Source organism: Cervus elaphus, chromosome 5 (genome assembly GCF_910594005.1).
Source record: "Cervus elaphus chromosome 5, mCerEla1.1, whole genome shotgun sequence".
Lineage (NCBI taxonomy): Eukaryota > Metazoa > Chordata > Mammalia > Artiodactyla > Cervidae > Cervus > Cervus elaphus.
This window is the reverse complement of record NC_057819.1, coordinates 21,234,044-21,255,602: the sequence shown is the minus strand read 5'-3', so window position 1 is coordinate 21,255,602 and position 21,559 is coordinate 21,234,044. Positions and strand designations below refer to the sequence as shown.

General features: G+C 53.9%; 1 protein-coding gene across 23 annotated transcripts in view; it reads left to right on the top strand.

The window, feature by feature from the left end:
• The window catches only part of NCOR2 (nuclear receptor corepressor 2), a 233,643-nt gene that overhangs the window by 52,409 nt on the left and 159,675 nt on the right, over positions 1-21,559 (top strand). The window lies entirely within an intron of this gene.

The window sequence follows — 21,559 nt, the reverse complement described above, 5'->3', positions numbered from 1 at the left end:
CCTTCGATCTTTCCCAGCATCAGGATCTTTTCTAATGAGTCGGCTCCTCACAGTGATCTGAAAAGGAAAGAGAGCACAGACTCGAAGTACTGGCTGTCCCGGGTTTGATCCGTTTGTGCCCCTTAGTAGCCGTGTGAATTACACCAGGTGGCTTAAGCCGGCTGCCTCAATCCCCTCATTTGTGAAAGGTGGGCAGTGTCGGGTACCTCATCAGGCTCACATGAAGATTAGATGCTTTGGTTCATGCTAAGAGCTTAGGAAGCTGCTGGCACGTGTTGGGGGTGAGGGGTGTTGTCACTGGTACTCTTATCACCCTGATGGGATGACTGCGGTTTGCCCCATGCTGTCTAATTTCATACCCGAATCAGCCGCAGGAAGGGAGGGTGCTTCATGATCCCCATTTTTAAGAGGAGGAAACTGAGGCTTGGCTGTGTGCCCTCCCCCACCCCCCGCAAGGGCACACAGTTTGTAAGGACCGGAGCTAGGACTCAAACCCCAAGCCAGAGCCTGTGTGTGGAGTTTCTTTCTGCTGGGTGACCCTGGGGAGATTGCTTGCCCTCTCTGAGCCCCAGTCCTCTCCTCCTCTTCTCATCTGTCAGCTGGACAGGGGGCTGGGTCATGACCTGTGAAAACTAGGAAGCCTCGACTCTGGGCCCCTTTGCTCACTTCCGGGGCCCACCCAGAGCTCGCACCTCTCAGCCACGTCCTCTGAGGCCTGTCTGTGCAACCCCAAGGTGGGGCTGGGTCTCAGTTCTGTCTGTGGGCTCCCTCCTGACCTCGGCCTCCTCTCCAAGCACTTTGACCCCCTCGCTCTGTCCGCTGGGTGCAGCCTTTACCTCCTACTGCTCCCTGCGGCAGCTACTGGTTTTTCTCAGGCTCCTTCCTGCCTCTAGCAGTGGTGAGAAAGCCTTTGGGGTGTAACTAGCTCACCCTTTCCGGATGGTGCCAGTGGTAAAGAACCTGCCTGCCAATGCAGGAGATGGGGGTTCGATCCCTGGGTCGGGAAGATCCCCCAGAGGAGGAAATGACAACCCACAGTAGTCTTGACTGGGAATTCCATGGACAGAGGAGCCTGGTGGGCTACAGTCCATGGTGTCACAGAAGAGTTGGACACAACTAAGCATGCGCGCACACACACACACACACACACACACAAAACCCACCCTAGAGTGAGCTGGGTTACCTTTGTTGGCACTTAGCGATTCTCCAGGGCTGATTCTCCCGAAAGCATTTCTCCAGGGCTCCTGGGAAAGGTCATCAGATGGTTGTGCCCTGCACAGCTGGTTAGTAAGTCAGCATGGGTCCTTGGGCATCTCAAGAGGTCCAGGCAGGGCAGGTTTTGTGCCTCAGGATTCGGGAGAGTTTCAGAACATCCCAGGCTGGGACAGGTGGATGCCTGCGGTGCCCGGGGTGGGGGTCTGAGCTGCTGAGAGGGAGTGATGATGACGATCATGATGGAGTGATGCAGGCTTGTGTCTCGGGGGAGGGGACATTGATCACGTCTCAGGGTCTCGGGTTCTGGCTTTGCCGGGCAGGAGGGGCAGGGAGTTGGGTGGGAGTTTAGGGACGTTCCAACTGCAGGAGGCTTTTGACTGTTTCTCAGAAGCTCCAATCCGGGTTCCACCTTGGAACCTTTCTACCTGCTGAGCTCTTCCTGGGATGCCCTTCTCTGAGATCTTCACACCCTCCCCTCACTGAGCCTCTGCTGGAATGTCACATCCTGAGAGAGGCCTCCACCTCTCCATCATCACTTCTGTTATCTTGCTGCTCTCATCACCTGCAGTTTACTGTATGCCGTGTCCCTCCAGCCTCTCCATGTGGGATTTTGTTCATCTTGGTCATCACTGTGTCCCCGGCGCTGGGCACATAGTAAGTGATCTTAGAAAACTTCCCTGGTAGGTCAGGCATTAAGGAGACCCGGGTTCGATCCTGAGTTGGGAAGATCCCCTGGAGAAGTAAGTGGCAGCCCATTCCAGTATTTTGGCCTGGAGAATTCCATGGACTGTATAGTCCATGGGGTTGCAAAGAGTCAGACACAATGAGCGACTTTCACTTAGAAAACTATTGTGCCCGATTCAGTGTTCCCCACAAACTGTGGACCTGGGTCTGTGCTCTCAAGGTCCATGGGGACAGATGTGCACATGTGCAAGGGCCCTGGCTAGGGAGACCTAGGTCCCTTGAGCTGGAATGCATGGTAAATTCACCTCCTTGCACCCCAGGACGACTACTCCCAAGGGTTGAGAATGCACTGGGGTGGGGGGGTATTCTTGGAAAACTAGAGTCTTTGGAAAAAAGCAGTTATTGTACGTTTACTCAAGAATGCCTTGATCGAACCTGCCAAGCATCCCCAGAAAGTCTGCACCTCCTGGATAGTCAAGGAGGTGGGGCTGGCGAGCAAGGAAAGTGCCCCCGCTCCCCCCAGGGGGTTCAGGGTGTGGGAGCGGGGTGCTGACAGCATCTGCTTTGTGTGTTGGGGACTGACACTGTGGAGTGAGCATTCTGTACACCTTCGTGTATCAGGTCCTGCCCACAAGCCTCTCCAGAGGAAGCACAGAGAGGTAAGGAGTGTGCCCAAAGACACACAGCTGCAGGCACCTTGCTGAGAGGCATGATTAATAGGTAGTGGCATTTCCTATGCGGCTGTTTCCATGCCCCCGGGCGCTGCTCAGCTCTCTAAGCGGATGATCTTACTTCATCCTCAGGAGGCCCTTTGGTGTCCCTGTCTCAGAGGACAGTGGCACAGCTGTAGGGAAGACAGGCTCTGGACCCAGATTCTGTTGGCGACCTTCCTCAGAGCTGGTGCTATTTTCTGGGAATCTGGCTCCAACCTGGGGAAGGGCCCACTTCCCAGTCTGAGAGCCTCATTGGAACCAGATCTGAGGATGGGAGATGCCCATATGCTTCTAGAAGGCAGGGAGTTGGTTTGTCAGAGTGGCTCTGAAGCTGGAAGGCAGGAGGGGCTGTCCCCGCCCCCCCCAACCCCAGTCATGGATTTGCATGACAATGAGCCCTTTGTCCCTGGGTCCTGCCTCCTTCCCAGGCTAATAACATAATTCCAGGCCTGTGATGTCATAATGGGCCCTTTCTGCGCAGAGTGGGAGGCTGGGTGGGCAGCTGTGTAGGCCTGGCCGGGGCTGGGAATAAGGAGGGTGGTGGTAATTTTCAGGGGGCAGAGGCTCTCTCCTTCCAGGATCCTCTTTCATCCTTTAGCAGGTGGGATTTGCTCCCATTTGACACAGGAGCAAACAGACTCTGAGGTGTGTGTCCTCCCCCTCCCCCTTTCTTCCCCTCCCCCCCGCCCCGCCACGGAACCACTTCTTGGCCTGTGAAGTGGGGGGTTGGGGGGGTGAGTCATCACCCGTGGGCCTTCTCCTGAAGGCGTGGGTGTGAGAGTGTTGTGCTTCCTCTAAGTGGGAGGGAGGCCCTTGTGCCCTGCTCAGAGAAAGAAGAATCAAACTCCGGGCGTGTGGCACCTCAGTTTGCTCATCTGCTTCATGGGGATTGTGCTAGGCCTTGCCCATGGGACCAGGCGGGGAATGAGCTCTCAGCAGATGGGTGATCAGAAAAAAAGCGAGGCCAGTGTAGTCGGGTGAGCGGTAGCCCCCCAGACACATGTGCTTGTGTCTAAACGTGACCTGCTTTGAAGATATGTCTTGAGATGAGGTGATCCTGGGTTATCTGGGTGAGCCCTAAGTTCAGAGACTGGTGTCCTTGTGAGAGACAGAAAGAGGAGGAAGACATACAGAGGGATGGCCACGTGAAGATGGGCAGAGACAGAGGGATGCGGCCACAAGCCAAGGGACCCCTCCCTGGAGCCTCCAGGACCTGGAAGAGGCCAGAAGGGATCCTCCCCTTGAGCCCTCGGAGGGCGTGGCCTTGCAGATGCCTATATCTCGGACTTCTGGCTTCCAGAGCAGTTAGAGAATAAATTTCTATTGTTTTAAGCCACCGGATCATTATTATTTGTTTACAGTGGATCTGGGGAAACTAATACAGCTGGTGACCCCCCCCCCCCCCCAATCTTTGGAGGTTGGGTGGAGCAATCCCTGGGAAGGGCTTGGGTGATGTCTTTTCCCACCCAAGCCTGAGGGCCCAGTGGTGTGAGGAGCCCCATATGAAGAGTCTGGAACCCACTTCCCTCACCCAGAACACAAATCCTGTTTTTTTTTTTTTTTTTTTTTTTTATGCTTAATCACTCAGTTCGATTCTTTGCAACCCCCTGGACTATAGCCCACCAGGCTCCTCTGTCCGTGGGATTCTCCAGGCAAAAATACTGGAGTGGGTTGCCCCATTTCCTTCTCCAGGGGATCTTCCCGACTCAGGGAAGAAGTTCTTCTAAAACTTTTGTTTATTTATTTGGCTGTGTCAAGTCTTAGCCGCAGCATGTGCTTCTCTCTAGTTGTGGTTTGTGGGCCACAGAGTGCGCGGGACTCAGTAGTTGCAGCTCACAGTCTTAGTTCCTCTTTGGCATGTGAGAACTTAGTTCCTCAACCAGGGATCGAACCCACATGCCCTGCTTTGGAAGGCAGATTCTTAACCACTAGACCCCCCGAAAAGTCCCTAAATCCACAAATTCTTGAACCTGACCATCGCCTTCTGCTAACCTCTCCCATCTCTGAGGAGGAGACCCCTTGGTTCCACGCCAGACCCCTCCCTAAGCCCAGAATGCCCATTCCCCATATGCCTGGCAGCTCACCAGCACTCGGATCGTCACTGTTCCCTGGGAAGCTGCCTCATTTGTCTGGTGCCCTTGACGAACCGAGACACCGAGGCTCAGAGAGGACAGGCTACCTGGGGAAGATCGCACAGTCCCTTGGTGGTGGTGAGAGCCTTTGGAGACCCAGTCATGGCTAATGGATGGGCTGGCACCGTGGCTTCCGGGAGGGAGGGATCAGAGCCCTGGGCCACCTTGACAGTGAAGCAGGCAGTGTGTATGTGGATCAGTTTCTGGGACATGCTGGCCCAGTGTAGATAACATCCTGAAATCTGGCTTTCAGTAGACACCGTCTTGGCCTCAGTTTCTCTATTTGCAAAGTGGTCTTTGATCTTCAGCTCAGAGCCTGGAATTCTGCTCTTAGAAAGTTTGTGGATTTAACAATTATTTATAGATTGCCTGCTGCGTGTGACTTGCTGGGGCTCAGTGATGGACAAAGCAGAGGTAGCTCCTGCTTTCATGGATCTTATATTTGGGTTTGTGGGGGGATGGGAAATAAGGCAGCAGGACTTTGCGAAGGAGGATTCCAGGCCCTGAGGAGGGAAGGAAGAGGGCCGGGAGCTGGGGTGGGGGCCCAGATGTTGCCTGCCTTCTCCTTCCAGGGCTTGGGGTCAGGGGTTTGCAGCAAGCTTTGGGGGCTGACTGGTAGACATGAAGATGGTTGCATCCCTTCTCCAGAGATCTGTGGGCGCCTCCAGCTGGCAAAACTTGGCCTGAACCCATGAGCAGTGATGTTGGGTGTGAGACCTGGAGCCTGGTTAGGGGGATGGGTCTCCTCCAATCCAGGAAGAAAGACAGGGGTACTCTGGTGGTGACAGTGGATAAGAGTTGAATGCTGGAGAGAGCTTTGCATCCAGGCTGTGTGCTCTCAGGCAAGTTACTTAGCCTCTCTGTGCTTCAGTCTTGCCCCCAGGGATGTTGGGATGATTCAGTGAACAGATGCCAGCAAACACCGTGTTAGGGACTAGCTGGGATCGTAAACGGAAGATTTACTTTTGGATCTAATACAGTGACTGCTTAGAACCTGGAAGCCAATGTTGTGTTTGTTAATCTTTGCTGCCCCATTCTTAACCTGGGGGATATTGGACAGGCTTCTTTGCTGTCAGACGCTCAGTCTGTGAAGTGGGACATGCTACAAGCCTGTGGTCAGATGGAGGTCGAGGAGGAAAGGGGATGGTGGGAGAAACTGAGGGCGGGTGGGGCCAGGATCTCCATCTGCTGGTTCAAGTCTTGGCCACCTTGCCAGTCAGGAGCAGCTGCCCATTTTATAGCCCAGGAAACTGAGGCCCTGGAACAACCCTGGTGCACCCATGGGTGGGTGGAGCCCCTTTAGCCTCCTGACTGCAGACAGTGCCTGTCTTCTGACCCCGCAGGTCTGCTAGGACCTGCTTAAGCCGGTCTCTGTTTATCAGCATGTTTAGTTCAGGGTAGCAGATGTTCAGAGAGAGAGAGAGAGAGAGAAAGTGCACTCGTGATGTTACTCCAGAAACCAAGGCTGGGGGCTGTATTTACTGCCTGGGGCAGTGTGGGTGGGGTTTGCTTGCGGTTGGGGAATGACCCAGATCTGAGTCAGCCAGGAGAGGCACCTTTATCTGCAAAGCCACTGTCTGCTGTATCCCCACTAGAACCACTGATGGCTCAGGCTGGGCCGGGAGACACCACTTCTGTCGGGTGAGAAACAGGGCAAACGGATCCCAGGCTCCTGCCTGGCCCCTTCTACACTGAATCTGTCCCGGGCTCCCTCTCAATTCCCTTCCCTCCTTGTAGCTGTTTTTAGACCTCTCCCAACCTATACAGGGCAGCTTCCCTGGTGGCTCAGTGGTAAAGAATCTGCCTGCAGTACAGGAGCCGTGGGTTTGATCCCTGGGTTGGAAAGATCCCCTGGAGAAGGGGATGGCTACCCACTCCAATATTCTTGCCTGGAGAATCCCATGGACAGAGGAGCCTGGCCAGCTACAGTCCATGGGGTCACAAGAGTCGGACAAAACTGAGTGACTAACACTTTCACTTTTCACTTTCATTACCTGGACAGGTGAGGGAACCAGAGGGTGGAGGAAATCTGATTCCCGGGAGATTTCATGTTTGGAACTTGCGTTTTAGGGTGTTGCTGTGGTAGGTCTCTTGGTTGCAATTGGCAGACTCTTCTCCTTCTCCTGTATTTAATACAGAAGGCTCGGGGTAAGCTTCAGGGACTGTTGGATCCAGGCACTCAGGTGACAAAATGATTTTCATGTCCAGTCCCTGGTAGCACAGACTCATTGCAGCTCAGTAGCCCCAGTGGAAGGTAAGCATGTTGTTCCTGAAATCCCAGCTAAAGTCCTGGGACTGAGGTTTATCAGCTCAGAGTTGAAAGCCTCACCCAAACCAATCACTGCAGCAAGTGCTGCCTCAACTGGTGCTGACTGGCCAGACCTGAGAGGCGGGGTCAGCCTACCCCAAAGCCAGGACTGAGGGTATAAGAGGGACCTCAAGAACACTGGGGTGTGGTTTGCCGTAAAAAACTCCATGGGTTGGAGATGAGCCTGTTCTCCTCTCACATCCAGTGTGTGTCCTGTTGGGGCTGGGATGGTGTTGCTGGTGGGTAAGTGAGCTCTGTCCCTCCCACTCCCTGTTGTAATTAGGGGTCCCTTGGGCCCCCCTTCTCCTTCAAGCTCCCCAGACTTTGCCAGGCCCTCTCTTGTGGCTCCCAGCTGACCACATGTCAAAAGCCACAGGTCACATCCTGGCAGCTCATGGGCTGTATTTGGATGTCAGGCTGATTTATTTATTGCATTGGGTTTCTAGTCCAGTGTTTTTTAAATAAAAATTTCAAATTGAGGGATGTCTCAAAATCAGAATTTCTTCTCTCCCCCTTTTTAAAAAATTAAGTTATTTTTTTGGCTGCACTGAGTCTTTGTTGCTGAGAGAGCTTTGTCTAGTTGCAACGAGTGGGGGCTACTCTCTAGCTGTGGTGCGTGTGGCTTCTCTTGTTGTGGAGCACCGGCTCAGTAGTTGTAGCTTACAGGGCTTAGTTGCCCCGTGGCATTTGAAATCATGCCAGACCAGGGATCAAACCTGTGTCCCCTGACTGGCAGGCGGATTCTTGACCATTGGACCACCAGGGAAGCCCCAGACTTCCTTCTCTTGAAGGAATCAGAAGCTGTGATGGCCTGGGCCAGCCCCTTCCTGTGCCCCACGCACACGCAGCCCCACCTGTCCTTGCTTGTCACGGTTCCAGCCTGGCCCGAGATACTGCAGGCGGCTGGTGGGTGTCCACATCCCCCCTTTCTCTTTTCGCCTCCCTCCTTCTGGCCTGGGACCCTCTGTCTTGGAGTATTTTTATTTTCCTTCCAATATTTAGTTGTATTTATTTGGCTGTACCAGGTCTTAGTTGCAGTGTTTGATACCCAGGGATCAAACCCGGGGCCCCTGCACTGGGAGCGCAGAGTCTTAGCCACTGGACTACCAGGGATGTCCCGCCTGGAGCTTTTTAGATTCTCCTTTCTCCCCAAAGGGATAATCAATCCTAGGGGCACTCTTGCTACTCCTGGGCACTGAAAGCGCGTTCACCATCTGGAACTCCTGGCTGCAGGGCTGGAGGACCTTGGGTTCCTGGTCATTTCTCCATCATCAGACACTCACTCATCAGCGAACACACTCAGGCTATTTCAATGGCCCATTAAGCATCCACATTTGAGAGTTGAACGGATCGGATCAAAGTGGGTCCTTTGCCCTTCGGCCTGGGCCTCTTGGTGGCAGTAGGGGGTCTTGCAGCCAGGCCTGTGGGAAGTGGGCCCTCGGAGTCCAGACGGGTGGTTTGCTGGGGGTTGGGGAGAGAGGTGATGTATGGAAGGGCGGGTGATGAGTGGGTGGGCTCCTGGCCTAGAGCAGCTATTCTTAGCAGCAGAAACATTTGTCCTTGTTCACATGTGGTGGAGGACGTCCCCCAGAGATCTGCCCTGAAATATTAGAGGCGACCCCATAAATTCCTCGGAAAGCTGTCCTTGAGGGCCTGTGTGTGCGGAGGAGGCTGGGAGCAGGCGTTTCCGGCAGCTGCACGGCTGTGGACACGTTTGCCAGATGTTGGTGCCGGGGAGTCGGTGGGAACCCAGGGGCTGCCCGTCTCACCCTCGGGCAGGGACCCATCTTAAGAGGCACAGAGTTTCTAGCCAGCCCCTCCCTGCATCCAGGCCATCTGGGTAGAAGCGGCTGGTCAGTGGAGAGCTCAGCTTATGGGGCACTGCTGAGGGACCAGAGCTGTGAGGCGCTGGTCTGCAGGCCCAGTTGGGTCGTGTGGCTATCAGAGCCTGCCGTCAGCCCTTGACTGTGGTCCCACTCAGCCCTTGGCTCTGAGGGTCCACTGAGTGGACCCTGTCAGTATTCTTGGCAATACTCTCTTTTCATGGGGCGGCTCTGACAGTGGGAACCCCCAGAGAGCAGTTAGGTGCTCTTAGCTAGCAATCAGGAAGGCCTCCCTAGAGGAGGTGTGTGTGTTAAAAAAATTTTTTTTTGTAAACTATCGTACAGTTTAAACACACATAGCAAAAAGTTTACCATCTCAGCCATTTTTGTTTGTTTGTTTGTTTGGCCAAGCTGTGCAGCATGTGGGACTTAGTTCCCCAACCAGGGATTGAACCCGCACCCCTTGCTTTGGAAGCTCAGGGTCTTAACCACTGAATCTCCAGGGAAGTCCCTCAGCCGTTTTTAAATATACAGCTCAGTAGTGTTTTAGTACATTCACAGTTGCGCAACCATTACCACCATCATCACCAGAACTTTTTTATCTTGCAAAACAGAAACTCTGTGCCCATTAAACACGAACTTCCCTTCTGCCTCCCCCAGCTCCTGGCACCTATCCTTCTATTATACTTTCTGTGACTCTGGACTACTCTGGGGCTCTCATTTGGGTGGAATCTACAGTGTTTGTCCTTCTGTGTCTGGCTTATTTCACTCAGCAGAATGTCAAGAGCTGTGTTCTGCAGGCTGTTTTCGCCTCGGTTGTTGGTTCAGTCCCCTCCAGGCTGAAGTCAAGTGGATGGACCCAGGACCCCGAACCCCTCATCCTTTCTGACGCCAGGGTCCTCCCAGAATTAGTAACCAGGTCACAGCATCTCACCACCAGCAGGCATGATGCTGAGCCCCACATAGCTTGTCCTGTCGTGTGCCTGCACTCCATAGCCCCCCATCCCCATCCCAGCCTCAGGGCAGGGGGTTAATCGTTTTGCCCGGGTCACACAGCTGGTGCCAGCGCCCCATCCCCCACTGCCCAGACACCAGCCTCTTCTCTCTGTGTCCCCGCCCCCCCCCCCCCCCCCCCCCCTTCTCTCTGCAGAGAAAATTGCCGTTTGGAAGGCCAGATGGAGGAGCTGGGTCTAATGGAAACCACGTCCCTCCTGGGGCGCCCAGAACTTAATGAGGAAGAGCCAGAAAAAATCCGGTGTAATGTTTGTGAAATACCCCGGAGGGAGGGCGCGTCGCACGGCAGGGTTCTCGTGCAGAACCCTGAGACCTGGTGTGCCAGGAGGGTTCGTCAGGGCTGTGGCTTCCCGCTCTCTCTCTCCCTTTTAAAATTAAAAGGGGAGTGGGGTGGGGGGAAGGAAAAAGGGTCGAGGAGGAAGTGATTTTGAGCAGATCTTGCCCTGGCAGGGGAGCAGTGCCGGACGGCCGAGCTGGCCGCAGCCCAGTGGACACAAATGTACCAATTAAATTGGAAACAGAAATGGGCCTCCTTGACGGCTCCAACCAGCACCGCCTCCCTTCTGCTTGCTTTGGGAGGGGGCGCGGGGTGTGCGGGGGCGGGGGTGCGGGGGCCTGGGCTGGCGGTTTGAGGTATCAGAATGAAGCTTGGCTGCTTCCTCGCTGTGTGACCTTGGGCAAGTGAGTTCACCTCTCTGAGCCTCCGTTTCCTGTTCTGTTGAAAGGGGACAGTCGTGTTTGATGTGGGAAATTGGATTCTTCCGGTGAGTGGGTGCCAGTGGATAAAGCAGAACTGCCGGTAGTGAAGGACAGCTATGAAGACCCTGAGAGGGCTTCTCCGAGCAGAATGAATGGCAGGCGGTGCGGTGGGAAGTTCTCCCAGTAGCTGGGGATCCTTTTTCAGGGAGGTTAAGAGGTGGGGCGGGTGCCAGGGGTGTGTTTTTCCTGGAAGGTTTTGTTTTGTTTTGTTTTGGCTGCACTTGCGGGATTGCGGCTTGCAGGCTTTTAGTTCCCCAACCAGGAATCGAACCCGTGCCTCCTGCAGTGGACATCAGAATCCTGGCTTCCCTGGTAGCTCAGCTGGTAAAGAATATGCCTACAATGCAGAAGACCCCGGTTTGATTCCTAGGTGGGGAAGATCCTCTGGAGGAGAGCATGGCAACCCACTCCGTATTCTTGCCTGGAGAATCCCCATGGACAGAGGAGGCTGGCTGGCTACAGTCCACGGGGTCGCAGAGTCCGACACCGCTGAGCGACTACGCACAGCACTGTACAACCACTCAATTGCCAGGAAGTCCCTTCCTTGGAAGGTTTAATGCAGGATGTGGCGTTTGGGGTGGGTAGGGGATCTTATCCATGGCCCCCCAGCCAGGTTGCAGAGGCATTTCTGTCCCGGGACCTGGTTATCCTGTGGGGCTGGAGCCCTTCCCCTGGCTGGTGGTCCCCGGGCTCAGCGCAGACCACTCAGTTCAGCCCGCTCCCGCCCCTGCCCCTGCCCCAGACATCTGCACCACGCGGGCGGAGTGATCCAGTTTAGGAGGGTGGAGTCTAGCCAGGAGGCAACAGCCTGCTGACCCTCTTCCTGCCTCAGTTTCCCATCTGTAACGAGAGGGTGTTGAGTGAGCAGTCCTGCGGCCAAGGTCGCAGGGCGGGGAAGGACAGCCCCTTCCTCCTTGTTTCCAGACTGTGCGAGGCCCCGCTCACCCTGGGGAATCAGTCCTCTGCTTTTTCCATCATCATGTGTGGGGTTCCCCTGTCCCGTCCAACCTCCTAATTACGGACTCACTCCACCATTTGGTCGGCTCTCTTTCCCCAGCTTAAGTTTCCTCATCTGCATCATGGAGACAGTCACGGTAACTACCTCTGCCCGTAACATCAGCAGCATCATGGCTGTTAACTTGCCTCCCTTCCTCCCCCTAGTATTTGGAGCAATGCAGAGTGGTAACAGCCTTAGCTCTGATTTGGGGGGGCTCATTATTATTTACAAATATTTTTTAACTTTTTATTTATTTGACTGCTTCGGGTCTTAGTTGCAGCATTCCCCATCTTCACTGAGGAGCATTGTCTGGCACAAGGGCTTATTAGTTGCCCCAGCATGTGGGATTTTGATTACCTGACCAGGGATCGAACTCTTGTCCCCTGTCTTAGAAGGTGGATTCTTAACCATTGGATCACCAGGGATGTCCCTGGGGACTCATTTATGGGCGTTGAGCTTTCTATAGATCTCCCCAAAGAGTCATCTTTCCACTGGCCCTAGGGAGAGATTTTGACAGATGGGATGTTAATAAAGCTCAGAGAGGACTTCCCTGGTGATACAATGGAGAAGAATCTGCCCGCCCAACGCATGAGACCTGGGTCTGATCCCTGATCCGGGAAGATTCCACATGCCCCAGAGCAACTAAAGCCCATGTGCCACAGCTACTGAGCCGGAGTTCTAGAGTCCTCGAGCCACAACTACTGAGTCCGAGTGCTGCAACTACTGAAGCCTGTGTGCCTAGAGCCCGTGCTCTGCAATAAGAGAAGCCACCACAGTGAGAAGCCCATGTACCACAAGGGGAGTCGCCCCGGCTTGCTGCAACTAGGGAAAGCCCAGGCACAGCAGCGAGGACCCACCCCAACTAAAAAAAAAAAAAAAGAAAGCCCAGAGAGGTCGGTACTGTGCCCAGGGTCACACAGCCATATAGTAGCAGAATTGGAAGTTGAACTTAGTTGGCCACTTTCCACACACTTGGCAGTGTGTGGGCAGGTGGTGGCTTGGTCGAGAGGGTGCATCTCTAGGGTGAGGGTGACTTGCTGCAGGGCACCACCTTTTCCCTTAGTGCCTGAGGGGCTGTGACTCGGCCCACAGCCTCTAGGGCTCCTGCTATGCAGGTGATCCAAGATAGAGCTCACACTGCTGGCTGGGAGCTCTCTCCGGGGGCTGGGAGACAGTGGGTAAACAGACGGCAGTGGTGCGTGGCATTGGGCCCATGGGGGTGGCAGGAAGAGAGAGGCTCTTGGGAACCCAGGTTGGGGAGCTGGAGTTGGGGGAGGGTTCCTGGGAAGTGATGGTGGAGGCGAGGGCTCCATCCATGCAGCCAGGCCTGAAGGAGAAGGGGAACTGTGCTCTCGGTCATCGAGTCCTGTTTCAGCCTGGGGACATAAACAAAGGTAGCAGACTATGAGGGGACATGGCAATCAGGAGAGGGGTGTCCATCCCACGTGGGCAACCCCTGCTCACCTCCAGCCGGTCATGCCCCTAAATGATTTTGTTGATATTTACCATTTGAACCATATTAAAGTGTGTGGTTCATGGATGTGTAATAGATTCAGTGGCGTCACCGTCACCACTGTCTCATCCTAAAATGTGTTCATCATCCCAAGGGAAACCTAATACCTATTAACAGTCACTTTGCATCCTCCCCTCCCCTAGCCTCTGGTAGCCGCCAGCCTGCATTTAACTCAGTGGATTTGCCTCTTTTGGACATTTTGCATAAATGGCATCATTCAATATGTGCTTCTTCCTTTTGGCATAATACTTTCATGGTTTATGTATTCCCCCCCCCCCCCAACCTTTTAAAAATAATTTAATTTCTTTTTGGCTGCACTGGGGTCTTCATTGCTTCGCAGACTTTTCTCCAGTTGCACCAAGTGGGGGCTACTCTCTAGTTGTGGTGCTGGGGCTTCTTATTGTGGTTGCTTCTCTTGTGGAGCACAGGCTCTGGGGCTCAAGGCTTCAGTAGCGGCGACTCATGGGCTCAGTAGTTGCAGCTCCCAGGCTCTAGAATTTAGGCTCAGTAGTTGTGACACGTGGGTTTAGTTGCTCTGCAGCATGTGGGATCTTCCCGGATCAGGGATCGAACCCAAGTCTCCTGCATTGGCAGGAGGATTCTGTACCGCTGAGCCACCAGGGAAGCCCTATGTGTCCGTTTTTATGGCTAAATAATATTCCAATGAATGGATCCATCGCAGTCTGTTTACCCACTCATCAGTTGAAGAAATGTTTGGGTTGTTTCTATTTCTTGGCTGTTGTGAATAGTGCTGCTCTGAACATTCATGTTTGTTTTGTTTCATCACCTGCCTTCATTTTTTGGGCTGTATGCCTGGGAGTAGAATTGCTGGGTCACACGGTATCTCTGTGTTTATCTTAGTGAGGTGCTGCCAGACTGTTTTTCGCAGAGACTGCACCATTTTACATCCCTGCCTGCCACGTGTGTGAGTCCCTAGTTTTCAGAGAAGCCAGAAATTAGGGGTGTTTCTGTGAACTCCCTCTTGGTAACGCTTCGTGTTGAGCTGGTCCCTGGGGCCTGGCTCAGCTGGATGGGGAGAAGGGGAGCAGGTCCCTGGAAACCTGCCCAATGAGAACAGATCTGGGGGTGTATGCCACATTCTGGACCCACTGGAAGCTGTTTTTCTGGCTATTGCTTGGTGCCTGAGTGTGGCGTGATGTGTTGTGATACCCAGGGCTGTAAATCCATTGGCCACAGGGAAAATGTTGCTGAGGCTATAGTCAACGGGCTTTTCTTTTCTCCTCTTCCCCAGGAGGAAGGGGTGCTGGCTGTGGGTTGAGGAGAAGTGCTGCCCAGGGGAGGGTGGGCCTTGAGTCCGTCCCATTGGGATTCTGAAGGTTGGAATCAGAGGCAGCTTTTCCCCTGGGTTTCTGTGCCCAGCATCCTGGGGCTTGGGGAGCACTTGTGTGGGCTTGGGAGGGGGTTCATGGGGATGATGGTGCTCATCTGTGTCCCCCATGGTGGCTGGCAGGAAGCCTGACGTGGGGATATTAGTGGAATAAAAACATGCTTGGCTCTGAGGGTTGGTTAAAAAAGTAACCTCTGAAAAGTGGAACAGTTAAATTGATATCCATTGGTTGATTAGTTCCTCCATCTATCCGTCCACCCATCCCCTCCTTCATCCATCCCTGCATCCGTCCTTCCTCCCTCACCCACCCATCCATTCTTCACTCATCTCATTCATCACCTTCATCCATCCATTCATCCCCTCTCCATCTATTCATCCATCCATCCATCCTTCCCCCCCTTCATCCATCCATCCCTTCATCTGTCCATCCTTCCTCCCTCATCTACTCAACCCTCCATCCATTCCTCACTCATCTCATTCATCACCTTCATTCATCCATTCATCCCTTCTCCATCTATTCATCCATCCATCCATCATCCATCCCCCCCTTCTTCCATCCCCCTAGTCAGCTCTGATTGGCAGGCCTTTTGTCTGCTATAGCTCCAGTGTTTGGAATACTGCCTGTACATTGTAGGTACCCAAATAATTTCCTGATTGGCCAGAATGTGTGGAGATTCCCGTTGGCTTGGGTGTGTCTAATCTGGTACCAGATTGGTGGGGGCGGGGGGCAGGTGGCACCCTTATGGGCGGCACATTGAGTTGACTCTCAGAATGGTGATCCTCGGCCACTCTGGACCACCACCCCTTGGGCATGGCCAAGGACAGGCTGTGGTTGGGGTTCTGGCTCCTCCTTATGATCCCAGTGACCTCTTTGCCAGGTGAAGAGCAGGGAGGCTGGTCTTCCTGCTGGAGTTGCCCAGGTGGGCAGGGGCCCATTTCTGTAGGATCCTGGGTGGTGGTTTTTTTTTTTGCTGCACTGCTTGGCATGTGGGATCTTAGTTCTCCATCTAGGGATTGAACCTCTGTCCCCTGCATTGGCAGCACAGAGTTTTAACCTCTGGACCACTAGGGAAGTCCCTGGATGGTGGCTTTAATAGTGTTAGGATTATAGGTGGGCCAGCCCTTCTCCCTGCACCCAGTGCACAGAGGCCTGCCCCCATGGCTGTAGACAGGGGGCACAGCTGAAGTTTCCTTGAGCACAGAGATGCTGGGGCAGGCTTAGCATAGGAGACCCTTCACATCGCCCCAGCCCACAGGGTGTCATCCTTCCCATCTCACTTGGAGTGAAAGCCCCGTGTGACCTCCACTCTCACCATCTGGGTCTCCCTGCTGTTCCTACCTCAGGGCCTTTGCACTTGCTGTTCCCTCTGCCTGGAACACCCTTCCAAGACATCTACATGGTTTCCTCTCTCTCCTCTTCCACGTGTTTGCTTAAGGACACCTTTTGGTGAGGCTGTCCCTGGGCACCCACTTTAAAACTGCACCCCAGCCCCCATTCCCTGTCTACCTACTTCACGCTTCTGTTTTTCTCCATAGTACAAATACTGTCCGCCATCCTATAATTATTCCCATGTCACCTCCTGGAACACCAGTTCCGAGATGGTGGGTGGGAGTTTGAGTCTGTCACTTGCTCCTGTGTGCTGGTACCCACCCCACAAATGAAAGTGAAAGTGTTAATCGCTCAATCATGTCCAGCTCTTTGGGACCCCATGGACAGTAGCCTGCCAGGCTCCTCTGTCCATGGAATTTTCCAGGCAAGAATATTGGAGTGGGTAGCCATGCCCTTCTCCAGGAGATCTTCCCAACCCAGAGATCAAACCCGGGTCTCCTGGATTGCAGGCAGATTCTTTACTATCTGAGCTACCAGGGAAGCCCAACAAGAGGTGCCTATAAATTGTGGTTGACAGTAGGGGCTGGCCAGGGCACCGGGCAGGATCTCTGCCCGTGCCCTCATTCACGTGGGCTGCTCTGGCTCTTATGGGCCAGGCCAGATGAGGCTCACCCATACCACTTCCCACCTTCATCTCATGACTTGGTTCAGAGTTGGGTTCCTGGGTGTTCATTCTGCACCATGAGCCCCTGCTGAAGGCGACCTTCAAATAGATGACCTGTTCCCGATTTTTACTGTATGTCACAAGCTAGAAACACAAAGTGTGAACAGTCAGCTTCATTCTAGCTGGTGTTTCTGCAACATCTTCACCTCACATTCCAGAACTCTTTTTATCTGAATGCCTACTTTGTGCCAGGCTCGGAGATATAGCAGTGAACAAAGCACCTATTTATTGAGCACCTTACTGTATTGGGTTGGGGCTTTTCAGATGGCGCTAGTGGTAAAGAACCCACCTGCCAATGCAGGAGACATAAGAGATGTGGGTTCAGTTCCTGGGTCGGGAAGATCCCCTGGAGGAGGGCATGGCAACCCAGTCTAGTGTTCTTGCCTAGAGAATCCCCATGGACAGAGGAGCCTGGAGGGCGACAGTCTGTAGGGTTGCACAGAGTCAGACATGACTGAAGTGATTTAGTGTGCATTGTATTGGGTTAAGTGGTGTCCTCCTCAAGTTCATGTCCACCTGGAACCTATGAGTGTGACTTTATTGGAAGAGAGGATCTTTGTAGATATAATCAGTTAAGTTGAGGTCACACTAGAGAGGCTAAGCCTTAAATCCAATATAAGTGGAATCCTTATAAGAAGAGGAGGCCAGGGACTTTTTTGGTTAGGACTCTGCACTCCCAATGTTAGGGGCACAGGTTCAATCTCTTGTCGGGGAACTAAGATCCTGCATGCTGCATGGTGTGGCCAAAAAGAAGAGGAGGCCAAAATGAAGACAGACACAAAGAAAAAAAGGCCATGTGAAGGTGGGCAGAGGTTGGAGCAGTGGGGCCACAAGCTAAGGAAACTCGGAGCCATCAGGAGCTGGAAGAGTCAGGAAAAGGTCCTCCCCTGGAGCCTCTGGAAGGAGTGTGGCCTTGTTGACACCCTGATTTTGGACTTCTGGCCACCAGATCAGTGAGAAGATCCATTTCCGCTGTCTTTAGCCGTTCAGTTTGTGGCAATTTGTTACAGTGGCTCCAGGAAAACAATACACCTACTGTGTGCACCATGCCCCTTGTGGGGGATTCAGCAGTCACCTAAATGTTTATGGAGCAGCTACTGTGTGTCAGATGAGCTTCCCTGGTAGCTCAGCAATAAAGAATCTGCCTGCCAATGCAGGAGACTCAGGTTCGATTCCTGGGCTGGGAACATCCCCTGGAGGAGGGCAGGGCAACCCAGTCCAGTATTCTTGCCTGGAGAATCCCCATGGACAGAGGAGCCTGGCAGGCTACAGCCCATGGGATCACAAAGAGTCGGACAGGACTTCGCGACTGAACAACTGTGTGTCAGACATTGAAGAGAGTGACGAGGTCTCTGCCTGCAGGCTCTCAGATCATCTGTGTTTCTCTGACCCGAGCCAGTCTGAGTGGGGCCGGGGGTGTCATAGACCATGTCCCTTCTGTGAGACTGGTGGCTGCTCTGAGCACAGTGGAGGGTTCTGACGAGTGCTCTTGTGCTTATGCTGGGGGCCTCCTTGCTCCTGCCTGGCAGCTGATTTTAAATTCTGAGGCTCCTCCACCCGCCGCAGTTTCCAGCGTGGGTGCCCATTAGCTCCAAGAAAATGTCAGGCACGTGCGATGCAGACAGCTCCCCTTTCATCTTCCAAGGCTCAGGTCTGAAGGGTCCCAGGCACATTTCAGCTTTAGTTCCGGGCTCTTAACAGCCAATCCACCCGCTTCCCTGAGCTCTCAGAGACATTCCAGCCCCGGCGGCCGTGATCCACCCAAACAGGTGCTGAGCCAGGCTGCTCGGGAAACAGAAAGTCCATGGACTGTGACTTGGGATGGCCTCCCTGGCCGTCTTGCCTGGGGCCTAAGAGGGATGTCGGGGCAGGACAGCAACTTACCCTCCCCCCACCCAAAGAAAGAGACCTCTCCCCAGCAGGGTTGGGGACTGGGGATGCAGGTGTGGTGGGCTCTGTCCTCACCTTGTGTTACTGGCGTTCATCTTCTCTCCAGAGGTTCAATTCATTGAGCACCTGCTATGTGCCTGGTGCTGTGCTAGGCTCCTGGGAGGCCACAGGGGGCAAGGCAGACACAGGATCCGAGGCAGCGGTGAGTTCTCTCTGTGGATGCGGGACGTGGGATTGGCAGCATTGTGGGGCTGTCAGAGCCACAGCCTATAGGGCTCTCCCGGGGCAGCTGCCTGGCCCTGGCCGGGTGTCTCCTCTGGGGCAGGCGTGGTGGGGGTCCCTGCTGTGTGCATGGGAGCCCCCAGTTTGCACCCCTCCTCAGGCTGATTCCGCAGGGCAGCAGGGCAGGTGCCCCCCCCCCCCCGCCGTGGTTTGTGGTTTGGATGTGTGAGGCCCAGCGGGGTTTGTGGTGTCCCCATCCCGTGGGACTCAGGAGTGTCCTACGCCGCCTGTTGAAGCAAGCCCTTAACCTCACCAGAGCGCCCCCCTCTTCTCCCTGGAACGCTGACCTGGCTGAGTTTGCTTTATTGAGCACCTTCTGTTCACCAGGCATCACTTCACAAGCATGCTATCCTCCTGGATCCGTGGAGCAGGAACACGTATGCTTCCTGTCTGTCATTGAGGAAATAGAGGACCAGAGCCCCCAGGCGTCTTGCCAGAGGAGGGGAACCACGGCCGCCATCCCTGGCGGAACGCATGGCCTTCTTCACCCCCAGAGCAAGGTGTTTCTGAGGCCGGCAATCTCCTTCCCAACCACCAGGCTGCTTCTGCTTCTTTGTTCCTGCTGCCCTGATCCCACCAGCATCATCCACGTATCTTGTGATAACGCCCCCCACCCCCGGCCTCCTGGTTCCGTGCTTGCTCTTCACAACGCCTGCTTGTCAAACACTCCGGCCCTTTCCTCTCTCCATCAACCACCTTCTGTAGCTCCCCATTGCCCTTCAAACAAAATCCACCCTTTCCATGGCCCATGGGCCTTGAATGACTCGAGGAATTTCTCAAGCACACAGTGCCTGGTCTCTCTCTCTGGGTTCTTGCTTAGGTGGTGGCCTCTTCCCCCTCCCCCGGCTGTGTCTTGTTCACACTCCAGGAGGTTCTCCCTGGCTCCCTCTTGCGCTCCTCAAGGCTTGCAGAGCCCCCAGCCTGCACTCAGAGGTCACTATTTACTGCTTGTCTGCTCCCTGCCACACCCTGCCGGAGCGCCAAAACCATCTGTGGCCTGGATCCTGCCTCATTCAGTAGCTTGGGGCTGAGCTCTGAGTGGGGACCCCAAAGTGTCTGGAGAACAATGGATGCCCACCATCCTCTCCTGATCCCAGAGCCCCAGACCTGCAGTGATGTTGGGGCCACTGCATCTCTTTCCTGATCTAACCTGGATCCTGTTCTCAGAACCCTGTTCAGCCAAGGCTAGATTCAGGAGACCCCCTACGTTTCCCCATGGGTCTCTCTCATCCTCTCCTCCCCTTGTCTTTATGTGAATTTATATGGCTGCACCAGGTCTTAGGCTTGCAGCACGTGGGATCTTTACTTGTGGCATGCAAACTTGTAGTTGCGGCATGTGGGATCTAGTTCTCTGACCAGGGATTGAACCTGGGCCCCCCTGCATTGGGATCATGGAGTCCTGGCCACTAGACCACCAGGAAAGTCCTCCCTGCACCCTTGTCTTTGGTGAAGCGTATCATACTTTTTCTTGTTCTGCACCTCCCAGCATTGCTGATGAAGTCAAAACTTAATCCCTCAATGTTATGCAAACACCACCATTATCTAGTTTTAAAACTTGCCTGGTAACCCTTACATGTATCAGCACCCTCCCCACCCTCCATCCCACCCCTTGCCCCTGGCAACCACCGATCTGTTTTGTCTCTGTGGATTTACTGTTCTGGACATTTCACATCAGTGGAATCATCCAGTGTTTGTCCTTTCGTGTCTGGTTTCTGTCACTCAGCATCCTGTTCACAGGGTCCATCCACGTTATGGCGGGTGTCCGTGTTTCGTTCCTTTTTAGAGCTGAATCATATTCCATCATAGGGATGGACCACGTTCCGTTTATTTATCCACTCATCCGTTGACGGACACTTGGGTTGTTTCCACCTTTGACTGTAGTGAATAGTGGTGTTGTGAATACGTGCGTGTACATTGATTTGTTTGAATCTCTGTTTTCCATTCTTTTGGGTCTATGCCTAGGAGTGGAATTGCTGGGTCATATGGTAATTCTATGTTTAACATTTTGAGGAATTGCCAGACTATTTTCCTAAAAAAAAAAAAAAATTTTTTTTTTCAAGTTGGCAAAAAAATCTGGCTGAGGTTGGGAGGAATGGAAATTGAGCTTATTAAAATAAGCTCGTGGTGAATGTAAGAAGTGTGAGGTCCCAAGGGTCTCCTGGCCTTGGGGACAACCTGCACATGTGGATGCTGGACCAGGGAGCTGGTGGAGTGCCTATGGCCGGTGGGTGGCAGGGGTGTCAGCCCCTAAGCTTGGTGGTGGACGCTCTATGAGTGTTGATGGAGTGGGAAGCCAGCCAGGCTGGGCTTGGGGAGGGTGGGGGGTGGCCAGGGATTCTCCAGGGCTGGTTTGAAAAGGTGTTGCTTCCCTGGCTTTTGGAGCCCATGAGCAGTGCACAATGTGTGCATCTGTCCAGGGCTGCCATCCCGAGTTGGCATTTCATTAGACAAAGAAGGTCAGAAAAGCTGTGGGTACATCAGACTTCTCACCACCTTGTGCAATGCAAAGCCACAGAGCAATTTGAAAGTTGCCCGTGGTGCTCTTGGAGGAAAGGCAAGCAGCGCTGGCTTCCACCTGCCCAGCCGCTGGCCTCGTCCTCTTGCTGGCCTCTCTGGGAAACCCAGAGAGAGCTGGGATAGAATTGGCTTTGCTGCATCGGACCACCAGGGTCTGCTGGGCTTTGTGACAAGCTGGGACAAAGGGAATTCTGGAACAGGGTCCAGCACTGGTGGCCACAACTGACCCCTCTCCGGAGGCCGGTCTCTTGTCTCTGGGCTGCAGGACAGATGCCAAATTGCTCTTGGTGTGGACTGTCAGGGGCAGCTT